Here is a 12,828-nt window from a genome sequence, read left to right as displayed (position 1 = left end):
TAAGGTGCTGCCTGGGAAACCCAGTACTGATGGGTCGCTGGGCCTGGACCTGGGGCAGGCAGAAACGTGGTCCATCACTTTCCGGCTAGCGGCGGTGAGAGCACCACGCAGGCTTGGACCAGCACAAATGTTTGCTCTGGCATCCGGTGGAATTTCAGCCACTAATCGGACGTTTCCAAGTCCCCACTATCACTTCCGCACAGGCCTTTCAGACGGTAAACACTCATTAGATGCTGAATAAATGAAGGCTGGGTGGACGGCTGCTGGGTGAATGAAGAGTGTGTGTCCGCCACGAGGACCTGCACCACGCGGCCCTCCAACAGCATGGACGTCAATGACCCAGCGGTCCCGGACCTGACCAGGCCTCAGCAGTGAAGAGGTCACACTGGCCCCTGATGGGGGGGGGGGGGGGTGGGCTGATGCAGCAGCAGCTGGGGGCACAGGCCAGGCCACAGGGTCTGAGGCAGGGGCGTGTGACGGACGCAGGAGGCCAAGGTGGGACAGACCTGGCGGGAAACGGGCCCCAGCATGGGGATTACCTGGACCCACTAGGATTCAGCTGGGCGCCAGCTCAGCAGGTGCTGCGGGCCCCGGGGTGGGGGCTCCTTTGGGGAGAATCCCTGGGGGGAGGAGCCCCTGGGGGCCAGTTCCTCCTCCCCCTGGCTGGGGCCGGGCTTGGGCTCCAGGGAGGGCCTGGAGGTTGAGGGCACCCTGTCCCCCCTCCAGCGTGGGAGGGATAGCCTCCCCCCCAGGGAAGCCCCTCTCTGTCAAGTGCGGCTGGGACAGCTCCAAGGTGCTTTAAGACATGAAACCCCGACTCACGAGGTCGGAACTGGGAGCTGCCACTGACCTGGGGAGGGCCTCGGGGACACAGGGGCTCCCCCAGCCCGCCCTGGTGACAAGTGGCTGCAGCCCACGGGCAGGGGTCCCCCACCCACCCGGGGGCTTCGCCGTCCCTGCCACAGAAACATGCAGCATAGGGCATGGGTGGGGGTCAGGCAACGCTTGCTGGGGGTGGGCACCCACCCCTGGGTTAGGACAAAGTCCGCACAGGGGCCGTGCCGTGAAGCAAGGTGTCCTTCTGGAACTCGTGCCCCGAGTCACGCATGTGCTGCATCTTCACCCCGATTCTATTTTTGGAACCTCCCCCAAGGAAGTAACCCCAACACACTGAGAACGAACAAGCCCCAACTCAGAGGAGCAAAAAAATGTGCTTTCCACGGGTGCTGAGAATTCATGAGAAGTGGGAATCGGAGCAGCACGGACCCGGCACGTGCGCTCTAATGACCCCATTCCTCCACGCCAGTCCCTTATTCACAGGCTCAGAGATCAAAGGCCTGTCCACCACCCGCTCACATGGGGCCGGATGACACCAGACTAACGTCCAGGAGGCAGAATCGGCATTGATCAGAGAGAACCCACGCTGACCTTCCTCCTCCTACTGGGCCCCGAACGCGTGTGGGCTGGGGTTACACGGCAGGGGGTCCATGCTTCACTTTCGCACACTTGCCTGAAAGGACAGCGGACGGGCCACCCCTCAGGGCCCAGAACCCCGCAGGGACGCACCGTCTCATCCAGAACCTCAGGCTGCCCTGGGGCGGGCCGCCGGGGACACAGGCGGCTCCTTCCTGCCCCCGGCCCTGACTTCCGAGGGGCAGAGGGAACCCCTCGCCGGTGCCCTGGGTACAACCAGCACTTTCTCCAGTGTTTCCTGGGAGCCTGGAGGAAGGCGCAGGCTCAGGAGCAAGCGGCTAGGCCTGCTGTGCCGCCTTATGGGTCCCCTTAAATACGGTGACATTGCTGAGTGACTCCAGGAAGGGGGGTGGCAGCCACGTGACATTTCCCACCAGGACCTTGAGCTGGACTCATGACCACTTGGACACACCCGCCGGCCAGTAAGCACACGCTGGGGACAGACAGCCCTGCAGGGACCCGCCGTGTCATCCTCTGGGGCCGGGGCTGCCCCAGCGCGATTCTGTGCTGGCTGGTATCAGGGTCCAGGCGGCGGACAGGAACACACCCGAGAATCTCACCTTCTCAGGACTTGGGAAACTGGGCAACAACTACGAGCAAACCCCACTTCCCTCGCCAGCTCGGCCAAAATCCCAGTGTTTTCCTCACGAGACAGAAATTCTAGACTTAAGCTCCCATCACTCATCCATACACCTATTTCATCAGCTGCCACTGCTCTAGAGGGGCCAGCTCACACACTTCAGACCCAGGGCTGGTTTTTACCCAGGGATAAAAACGACTTACCTGGGAAAAAACTAAGGTAAAAATAGCTCATGGGGGCTTCCCTGGTGGCGCAGTGGTTGAGAGTCTGCCTGCCAATGCAGGGGACACGGGTTCGAGCCCTGGTCTGGGAAGATCCCACATGCCGCGGAGCAACTAGGCCCGTGAGCCACAACTACTGAGCCTGCGCGTCTGGAGCTTGTGCTCCGCAACAAGAGAGGCCGCGATAGTGAGAGGCCCGCGCACTGCGATGAAGAGTGGCCCCAGCTTGCCGCAACTAGAGAAAGCCCTCACACAGAAACGAAGACCCAACACAGCCAAAAATAAATAAATTAATTAATTAATTTAAAAAAAAATAGCTCATGGCTCCAAACAAACATTAAAATATTCGAAAGGAATAATCTTGCCAAACAAATTATGTTAAAAAAATTCCAAGATGTTCCTATACTTTATTAACCAATGGCAAATCTAGAATTTTTCAAATAAAACTTATATAGGTGATAATATTATCTTGAAAATTCCATATACATCTCCTTGGGACTTCCCTGGCAGTCCAGTGGTCAGGACTCTGTGCTTCCAATGCAGGGGGCACGGGTTCGGTCCCTGGTCGGGGAACTAAGATCCGACTGCTTTGCAGCACAACCAAAAAAAAAAAAAAAAAAACCACGAAAAAAACCCAAAACATATACATCTCCTTAACGGAAGGGACAAGTATCTTTCAAAGCAGGCAGCAAATATGAAAGTGATTTGTTTTTAAGTCAGAAATTCCGATGCAGACGTCACCGTCACACTTTGGACCCTGAGTACCAGACACATGGGTCCCCCCCGCCTGGCTCTACTGACCCCTCACGGGATAACAGGGCAGGGCTCCTGACGGTCAGAGGATGCCACCAGCCAGACCACCACGTGGGACCCACAGCTCCGATTTTTCAACAAACAACACGAAACAGAATAAAGATCTCAGAGGCGCCACCCCTAGTGCAACCCGCCCCGTCCCACCCCAGCAGGCGAGGGTCCTCATTCAGGGGGTGACCATGAGGGTGAACCAAAGTGACAGCAGGGACCCTGGCCTCCCAAGGTTGTGGGGCCCCCAGGCTCCTGGTGACCTTGGGACCCACCGTAGAGGGACTTCACCCGTGAACATGGAGGACACGCCAAGGACAACAGCCCTGCCCACAACCACGGCCGCTGGTCACCACGGGGCACCTCCACACTCTTCACTGTAGGAATCAGGCCTTCAGACCAGCCACTCGACGGCCTTACCTGATGGTACGTGAGGTTCCTCTTGTTACTACAGCGTGGAAGAAAGTTTTCTAGATTGTGAGACTATGTTTCAATAGCTGCTACACTTTGTTTTCCAGTGTCTCCTACAGGAAGCAATAAAAACGCCATCCAGAAAAGGGGCCACAAGTCTCACCAGCTGCCTGGGGGTGAGAAAGGCCTGGGTCCGACCTGGGGGGCAGACGGGCACATGGGTATCCAGCCGTGCAGAGGGGGTCCAGAGGAGGGGTCGGGTCCTGCTTTGGAGCGGCGGCAGCAAGTACCCACCCCAGTGGCCCCGTTGGGTACCCTGGGCTCTGCCTCTGCTCCCCGCCCCACGCCCTCCCTCCGGGCCCTGCCGCATCCCTCTCCATGGCAGTCGTCGGCATCTGCCTGCCCTGTCCTTTCCCCTCTGGGAAGTAGAGCAAGGACCTTGTTGGCTGCTGTGTCCCTGGACCAAGAGCCCTGCTTGCTGCAGGCGTGGGGGTGAGTGCAGGTCCGCAGGGTGAACTCACCAATACCGCTGTCACTGGCCACGTCTGCTCTACCAGCAAGGGAAGGGCAGGAGTGAGAGGTGACAGCTGGAGACACACACAGAGGCCTCAGGAAACGCTGGGATTGAGAAATGTATGTGGTAATGTGTCAGGCAAATACAAGCTGTAACGGTGTAGTGGGTTGAATCACGTCCCCCCAAAAGATATGTTCAAGTCCTAACTGCAGGGGCATGTAACCTCATTTGGAAATAGGGTCTTTGCAGATGTAATAAAGTTAAGCTTAGGTCATTACGGTGGACTCTAATTCAGTGTGACTGGTGTCCTCATAAGGAGAGGGAAATTTGGACACCAGGGTGAAGGCCACGAGAACAGGGCAGGAGGTTGGAGGGATGTGTCTTGGCCATGAGCACCCAGGACTGCCAGCAGCCACCAGAGGCAGGAAGGGCCCTTCCCTGGAGCCTCCAGAGAGAGGGTGGCCCTGCCCGCACCTTGATTTAGGACTCCTGGCCTCCAGACTGTGAGAGAATAAAGCTCTATTGTTTTAAGCTGCCAGGCTGGTGGTCCTGTGCTCTGACAGCCCCAGGGAACTCATTTAAACAGCAGCCTAACTTACACCAACTGCTCCCCGGTCAGACGGTAGGAAAGGCCTCTGAGATGGGGCATGAGGGGTTCCCACCCAACATCCGCACAGTCCAGTCTCACCCCTGGACCCTGGGCCAGGGTGCTGGTCCCCTCCCAGCGAGCGGCTGAGGGGGATACGGGGAGTGCACGTTCCCTGCCAGCAGGAAAAGGGACAAATCATGGTCTATCCTAATAGTTACATGTCCGTTTCAGTGTGCACCAAGAAAAATATAACTGAGATACCAAACTCACGACTTCATGGATATTCTTGCTTCTTAAGACGAGGCAAAAAAAATGTAAGTAAATGTGAGGTCGGTGTGACCCACGGGCTGCATCGGGTGAGCCGGCGCTTGCCCTGTGTTGCTTCTCCAAGGCTCGGTGAGTCTGCTGATCTCAGGGGAAGACACCCCGTCTTTGAAGGACCACCCGAGCCTCAGTGGAGCAGACCTGCCAGCCACAGCGAAGGCGGGTCCCCTGGCACTAACCCTTCCCGACCTGCTTCTCGGGCCCGCAAGGGCACTCACACACCCAGAAGTGCTCCCAGCTCCACAGCCCCCCGCTCATCACAGAGGAACCACGGTCCCCGCAGCCACGTGGTACTGCCACCACTGGGAACGTCTACCCTCCCTCTGCTCCCGGGTCCAGGCAGCTGGGATTTCCACCCCACAAAGGAATCAAAAGCAGCAGGTGATGGAGAAGCCAGACCAGAGAAGGAAAGAGATTTAAAAGACCACCCATCCACAGCCAAGTGTGTATCACACTGTCCAGTGGAGCTCAGTGACTTTAATGGTAAGGGATGTCCAAGGACACCGTCACCTTGTCACTCCTTGTTCTGGTCTCATTCTGCCAACATCGTAAGAAAAAAATAGGGGGAATTCCCTGGCGGTCCAGTGGTTAGGACTCTGTGCTTTCACTGCCGAGGGCGCAGGTTCAATCCCTGGTCAGGCAACTAAGATCCCGCAAGCTGCGTGGTGTGGCCAAAAAAAAAAAAAAAGAAAGAAATAGGAAAGGTCAAGGTACCCAACATTAAAGACCACTTTCTTCAGGTACCTAGTGAGCCTGTCATGATTCATGGTCCCTGAACTTCTGAAAAGTTCTTCAAAACACTCTGAGGTTGAGGAGGGAAAGTCTTCATATAAAATAAAAGCGATGAAATAACAATGTTTCTATATCACCAGAGGCAATGGAAAAACACCATTACTTCCGGCTGGCCAGCCTGCTCCACTTTCGGTGCGAGAGAGGGTGTGGGCCACGGAGCCGGCCGCCACAGGGCTGCTGGGCAGGACCGGGTTCCAGGCGCAGACGGGCGGCTTCTTTAGAGGCCAGGGGTCAGGGTGGGTCCGAGGCCAAGGAGCCTGGTTCCCTGGAAGGGGCGGCGGCCGCCTGCGCGCATGAGTCTGAGCATCAGACGTCTCGGCCTCGACCTCGTCCGGAGCGCAGCGGACGTCGCTGGCCCAGGAACTGGACGGGGGGGACCCGGGCTGAGCAGCCAGAGGCCCTGCGATTCTGGGACCGTTCCCCGAGGAGCCCGCTCGCTCCTGCCCCTGGAGGAAGCAGAGTCGTTTCTGAGCTGTCTTTGAACTTCCTAAGGAAAAGGAAACTGCTGCTCGAAGCGACATGACTTTGGATGGGATGGGATGAGAAAACACAATAAACCTGCCCCAGACTTGGATGGGGCCACAGCAGTAGGCGAAGGCCCATTCTAGGCGCCGGCCTGACCCGCTCGCACCAGAGGCGGATGCGCTGCCCACTTGCCCCCCCCCCGAGCTCCCCCCCCCCGGCGACCCGGCCCTCCCCCCCCCCCCCCCCCGAGTCTGCAGCACGCCCGACGCTCACCCTCCCCCGCCCGGTTCTTCTGGGCCACCCTCCTGGTGGCTTCTCCATCGCCCTGTCCACCCTCTCACTGTAACCAACTCTCCGGTGCACACAGAGCCCCGGTGCCCTCCCTCGCCCAGCGGGCCCGGCAGCGGGTCCTGTGAGTGTGCTTCCAGAAAGCCCTCCTGCCTGCACCCGCGCCCACACCGTCCCCGCGTAACTCGGTGCGGCCACCTCTGTGCCTGGGGGCGGATGGGCCCGGGGAGCCCGTCCGGAGAGCAGCACGCCCGCACCGCAGGCCAGGGAGCGCCTGGTCTGGAGCGCTCGTGTTCTGCTGACCGATGGTCTCGCTGTGCTCTCCTGCCCCAGGCTCAGCCATGGACAGCGTTCAGGGCGGCCGCAGGACACAGGGCAGACCCCCCTCGCGCCGAGTGACACGCGCTCAGAGGGTGACGCGCCCAAAGCCGCCCGGGCCGTGCCGCCCACGTGTGTGCACCTTCACAGAGGCGGCTCTGGATGCCTGAGATTCTCGAACCGTCCATTCGCAGCCCAAGACACAGAGGTGCCTTCTTTCTGCTCTACACAGAAGGGGTCTGACGCGGGGCCTCAGGCCACCACGCGGCACTGACAGGAGAGTTTTCATACACAAATGTGGATCTTTTCAGAAGAGGGCTGCACACCTGGTCCACTCAGACAAGCAGTGCTGGGGTGCCACTTGGGGGCCAGGAAAAGGACAGCTTCCCCGAGACTTTTCCCCAAAGACGAAGGGTGGTCTGTGGGCGTGGATGTTCAGGAAGTGATTCCTGTGCTGAAACACGGGCTTTGGAAGACGTCATTTGTAACTACACCACCTCTCGCCCCCATTCTGACAGCCAATCAGCCCCCAAAAGCTGCCTGGCCCCAAGAGTCCTGCCCTCTCACTGGCTACCCACTCTCGGCAAAGCAGAAGTTAGAACAGAATTTGCTGTACACGTACCGGAACCGGAGGCTGGAGCCATGGGCCCATCAGGGGCGGGAGAGGTGTCAGCACGAACACCCTTTCCCTCCAAGAGTCTTTAGAGAGCCCACCAGGTGGGCTACACCCTGTCCTGCTCCGAGCTCTCACTAGCACCTGTCACCTGTGGTTCCTGTAGGCCCCCGCCCCCCCACCCTTCCCAACGGGTCACCGGCCCCTCCGTGGGAACTCTGTCCCCAACCTGGCCTGAAGGCTGGTCCACAGCAAGCCCTTGATAAGGTCAAAAATCGTCATGAGTAAGAAACTCTGGGAATGTCTCTCTAACATGGCTCAAAAAACACACCTGTCAAAACACAAAACCTCTGTAAATGCTGTTGAAAAATATGTTAACATTGTTTCTCAACTTTCTAAAGTGCCTAGGTCACTAATTTTTAAAATCCAAATAATGGCATTTAAAAATACTTAGTCATTTAAAAATCTAAATAAGAGTTAAATGGCACTGTTGAGAGATACTGAAGGGAAAACTTTGCATAAGTCACACTAAGGTCAGATCTGACTGGTCTAGCTCGTCCTTATCCTTTACTAGAACAACTTTTCAGTTTGTTAGAAACAGTTATTTTTCTTTTCCATGATTTCTCCATCTACAAGCAGAACCAGAGGACGTGTTCTGTCATCAACAGCAAACCAGAACACGAAGCCCGAGTACGCACGTGTCAGGCACACAAAGTACTGAAGCTAGAAAGGCAGAAAAGAGGGAAAACGCCAATGATCCCATGGTTGAAGACCCCAGCTGTACTGGTCATACCAAAGCCAGAGCCAAGAGCAGAGGACACGAGAGCCAGGATTAGGACAAGACAACCGTATTTCAAAGACTGAAATGAGTCTTGTGGCCTCAGTAGAGATTTTTCAATCATCTGTTTATTCTTGGGAGTTAGGCCATTCAAGCACACTTGTGGCAAGAAGAAGAATCTTTTTTGTTCAGGGGAGGGAGCAGATTCACAAGGGAATTCTTGACAATCTACCATCACTCAACAGATTTCAAAGTAGAATACATTCAATCAGACAGAAGAAAAATCCTCCGTTTTTATGAGAACACGAAGCCCCCAGACCAGGGCACAAGAACTCTCCACCCACTTCAACACAGAGGCCAAGAGCGCACCTGGGCACATAAAGCATCAGCAAAATGAGGAATGAGTTCAAGTTCACGGCTCGTGGAGCCTGCTGAAGATGTTCTGCTGGGCTGTCCTCAGCCGGTCCAAGACCTCTGGTAGAGAGCAGAGCGGGAGCACAGCTGCCCCAGAAACACAGACCACAGGGACACAGTGGCCCAGTTTCCCTTAATTTGAAAAACCCCACATAAGGACAATGTTGGAAAGTTTGTTAATATTTGGTTTAACGTGTTTGCAAATAACACATCTTCTGACTGTAAAAGGGTGTCCTTCCAGGTCCCCGGAGGAGTCTCACCCATTCTCAGGGTCGACCTCACCTTCCTGTGCTAATGTGTGACCGAGGAGAGGGCGGTGGCCCCCTGACCCTGGGTGACCGAGCAGGGACACAGAGCACCCAAGAGCCCCTGCAGCCAACAGTCCGCCAGTCCTGAACATCAGAAACTGGATGTGGAAAAACAGCTCATTTTCAAACACGAAACAGCTAAACCTGAACAGAACTTATCTCATCAAAACAAAATTCTTTCATGCAGGATGATGTCAATGAGGCCTAATGAAATCCTGTCTGGAGGCTGGCCTCCAGGAAAGGCTGAATTTTGGGTTTAGCCTAAATGCGTCCATTCCACCACTCCCTAAAGAGAACTCTCACAGTAAACTCCACACACACACCTCCTTCCCTTCAGTAAAGGATATAAAAATAATTACTAGCTTTTTAGGGGAACATAGTGTCTAAGTTCCTACTTAAATCTAGCAACTTCTGCCTCAGTATGCCCCTCGCTTAGTCCTTTCTGTAATAGCAAGGTGTCCCAAAGTTTTCAGTTCACAGCACCTAAAACTACCATGAAATATAGCAAGTAGAACGAGTCTACTATGATAAAATTCTATTGTTTACTTCATTATTCATGTGCAAAACCCTTCCGTAAATTTGCCTTTGGGGAACAAACTACTTCCCACTCCTGTAGAGTGGAAACACTGCTTTCACAGGCAGCACGCAGGCCAGCGACAGAGTAAATCCACACTCTGCTACCCAAAAGGGAAGTTAGCTTTGATGATAAATGCAGTATGAAAGATTCTACAACTGATACAATTAAAACGCACGCGAGGACTCCGCACAGGTGTCTGCGCCCAGCCGGGTTCGCTAAACCCGTTGCCTAATTAGCATTTCTGTAAACAATGCTGATAACAATCTTGCCTCCGCAATCCACGACAAACGCGTCGCTGAGATTGGAGCACGGAAAGCGTGAGGAAATTCGCTGCGAATCTCGGTCAAACTTTCTTTTGTTTGTATTTCCTCGGTGTCAGAAAATATCAGTTCTTTGCCCATTTGGTTTGTACCCAGGCTCCTCCGTCCAGCCCTATTGTGCGTGCTCCGTTAAACCTACAAATAATGAATTTGTTAGCAGGGGCGGAGGAACCCCAACTAGCCAGAACCCTATTCCTGGTGCAGAAAATCCCCCATTTGCCATCGGGATTGAGTTGTCAGACAGTGACTCTTGCTACCCTGTGAAACTGACATGTCTATTTACAGAGAAACAAAGACGCTGCTCGCGGCGGACCCCGCTCCCTCCGCGCGCCCCGTCCGCTCCGCGCGCCCCGTCCCCTCCGCGCTTCTCTAGCCGCCCGGCCTCGAGGCCCCTGCGCCCAGGTTCAGCCCGTAATTAAAATGGAGACGAGGCCGGTGCCCGGCTTCAGGGGGAGACAATGACCCCCAAGGCCCGGCGGGGCGCGGGGAGCCGCCGCGCCCACCTCCCGCAGTTCAGACTCCTGGCAAACTCGGCGCGGGCGGGTCCGGGTGCGGCTCGCAGGCGCGGGCGGGGGGCGCGCGGGGCGGAGCGGGCGGGGGGCGCCAGGACGCCCCCGGGCTGCCTCCTGGGGCCGGGCGTTGACGCAGCAGAAATTACCAGCTGGAAAATTCCCCTTTCGGAGGTGACGGGGGAGGGACCGCGGCGGCGGCGGCAGGAGGCGCCGAGGGCGAGGGGCGCGGGGCAGCCCCGTCGCCGCCTCCGCCTCCGCGCGCAGCCCCGCGGGGACCCCGCGTCGCCCTCGCCCGCCCCGCCCCGCCCGCGCCACCGGAGCTCAGGGACCGGAGGGGGCCGGGCGGGGGTCGCTACCGCCACCCCCGGAGCCGCAGCCGGGCGCGCCGACCGCCTTCGGGAGGGCGCCCCCGCGGGGCGGGGCGCGGCGGGGCGCGAGGGGCAGGCGGCGGGGGCGCGCCCGACTCGGAGCGGCCCCGGCCCGGAGCAGCCGGCTCGGCCCGAGCCCCGGCCCCGCCGCGATGCGCCGGCCCGGCCGCGGACAATGAGCCGGCGCCGCTTACCTGTGACCCCATGGGGCGCGGGCGAGGGCGGGCGCCGCGGCCGCCGGACCAGCGCGGGTGATCGCCGCGGCCGCCGGGCGAGCGCTGCGTCCGGGCGGGTCCGAGCTGCGCGCTCGCCTCGGCTGCTGTGTCCGTCTGTCCGTCCGTCTGTCCGTCAGGCCGGCGCGCGCCCCCGCGCCGCTCCAACCCCGCGGCCCCCGCCGCCCGCGCGCGCGCCCCGCCTGCGGACCCTGACCCCGCCCCCCGGCGCGCGCCCGGCCGCTGCTGATTGGCCCGCGCCCCGGCCCCGGCCCCGGCCACCGCCCCGGGCCCCGCCCCGCCGGCCCGGCCACCGCCCCGCCCCTCGGTCGGCCGGCTCCGCTCGCGGGGCGGAGGGGGCCTCGGCGGGGGTCGGTTCGCCTCCGCCCCCCCGTGGGCGGCCGGACAGCGGAAGTGCGGGCTGGAGCTCGCTCGGAATTGTGGGAAGCCCCCTCTGCGGGGCTGGCGGGGGGCGGGGGCGGCGCGGCGTGGGGTCTCCAGGCGCCCGAGCCCCTTCCCACGGGGACCCAGCAGCCGGGAGACCACCGATGGGAGATGCGGGTCGGGACGAGGGCAACCCAACCCTGCCCGGACTGCGCTCCTGGCGTTGCCCACGCGCCTGTTCCTCGGGGGCGCGGGGTCCCCGGGCCGCAAGCTGTCCGCGCCCCCCAACGCACAGACGCGCCGCGCGTGTCTCGCAAACTTCGCGCCTTCCCCGCCGGTTGTGCTGGCTGCGCGCTGTGCAGAGAATAAGCGCTCCCACGGCGCCCAGGGGCTCGGGGCCGCGCTGTCGGGGACCTCGGCGCGCCCAGCGAGAGGCGCACCGCGGGGCAGGGGCCACGGGACAGTGCCTGCCACCGGGGCTTGAGTTTGGCCAACTGAGGAGCGTCGGCGGTCGCGCGCGCGTCGGTCCTTCCCCCCGCGAGGTCTGTCTGGGGGGTGCGGGGTCCTGCGAAGCAGCGGGTGCCCCGCTTCCCCCGCAAGCGATCTCGAATCGTGCTGCCCGAGATGGGCCCTGCGCGTCCCTTCTCGCCCCCGCTGTCCTCCAGTCCTCGGGCGGGCAGAATGGGAAGCGTGGCCCCGCATTCTTGGCTGGCCTGTGCGGGGGCAAAGGCCACCTCGCTTCCTCTCCCGGACGCGACGGTGGGAAGGGAGGTGAGCCTGTGGCTGGCCAGCCGCGGCAAGGGAGTCGAGCACGACCTGGCCATCCAATGGGGAGGCACCTCAGGCCGTCTGCGCCCTACCTCCCTACGGGCCCAGCGCCGCGGAATTCCTGGGAAGGTGGGAGGCGGCGGGCCATTATGGATGCTTTCTCAGGATGTGTAAGAAGGCATTCACTGGGCTGCTGGGGGAGGGCAGGCTTGTGGGGGGGGGGGTGGATTCTCCTTCAGTGAACAAGGGCGGCCGCGGTCTGGCAGCCAGCGATGAAAGGCTGGGACACTCCCTCACTGCAGCCGGCGCCTGGAAATGGCTGTGCAGACACCCTTACCCCACTCCCCGCTGCCTGCGCTGGCCCTGCCGGCACAGGGCCCCTCCCAGGCCTTTCCTCCGGAGGACCCCGGGTCTGGCACCGCAGGCCCACGTTTCCTGGGCCCTCTCAGGTGGGGGCTGGGTACAGCCATCCTCAGAAGTGGCTGCCTCTCGGCCTCCAGGAGGGTCTGGCCGGTCACTCTGTCCTCCCTGAGGGGACAGAGGGCACTCTCTGCGGGGGTCCTCCCCCACCTGCCTGCCTGGAGTGCAGGTGTAGCCCGTGGAGCAAAGAATGCTGGGGAGACCGAGGAGGGCGGCCGCCAGACAGAGGAGGGCCCTTCCGCTGATGGCTGCCCCCCGCCCCCGGAGAGAGCCCCCCTCGCCACCAAGAAGGTTCGACCCCCAGCCACTCTCCACGAAGAACAGCATTGCTGGGATGCCGCGTCCATGGTCCCTGCAGAACGGAGAGCTGCAGAGGCT

At 59.9% G+C, this 12,828-nt stretch overlaps 1 protein-coding gene across 1 annotated transcript in view; it reads right to left on the bottom strand.

Annotated features, from left to right (window-relative positions):
• Window positions 1-10,992, bottom strand: part of ZBTB46 (zinc finger and BTB domain containing 46) — a 57,741-nt gene extending 46,749 nt beyond the window's left edge. Inside the window, exon 1 of the mRNA XM_059897173.1 lies at window positions 10,861-10,992. The gene's annotated coding sequence lies outside the window, so the exon portion shown is untranslated. The remainder of the gene's footprint in view (window positions 1-10,860) is intronic.
• Between the last annotated feature and the right edge of the window lie 1,836 nt (window positions 10,993-12,828).

This window comes from Balaenoptera ricei, chromosome 15, assembly GCF_028023285.1.
Source record: "Balaenoptera ricei isolate mBalRic1 chromosome 15, mBalRic1.hap2, whole genome shotgun sequence".
Taxonomy (NCBI): Eukaryota; Metazoa; Chordata; class Mammalia; order Artiodactyla; family Balaenopteridae; genus Balaenoptera; species Balaenoptera ricei.
Note: the sequence above shows the minus strand (reverse complement) of the source record. Positions and strands in the feature narration are given on the sequence as shown.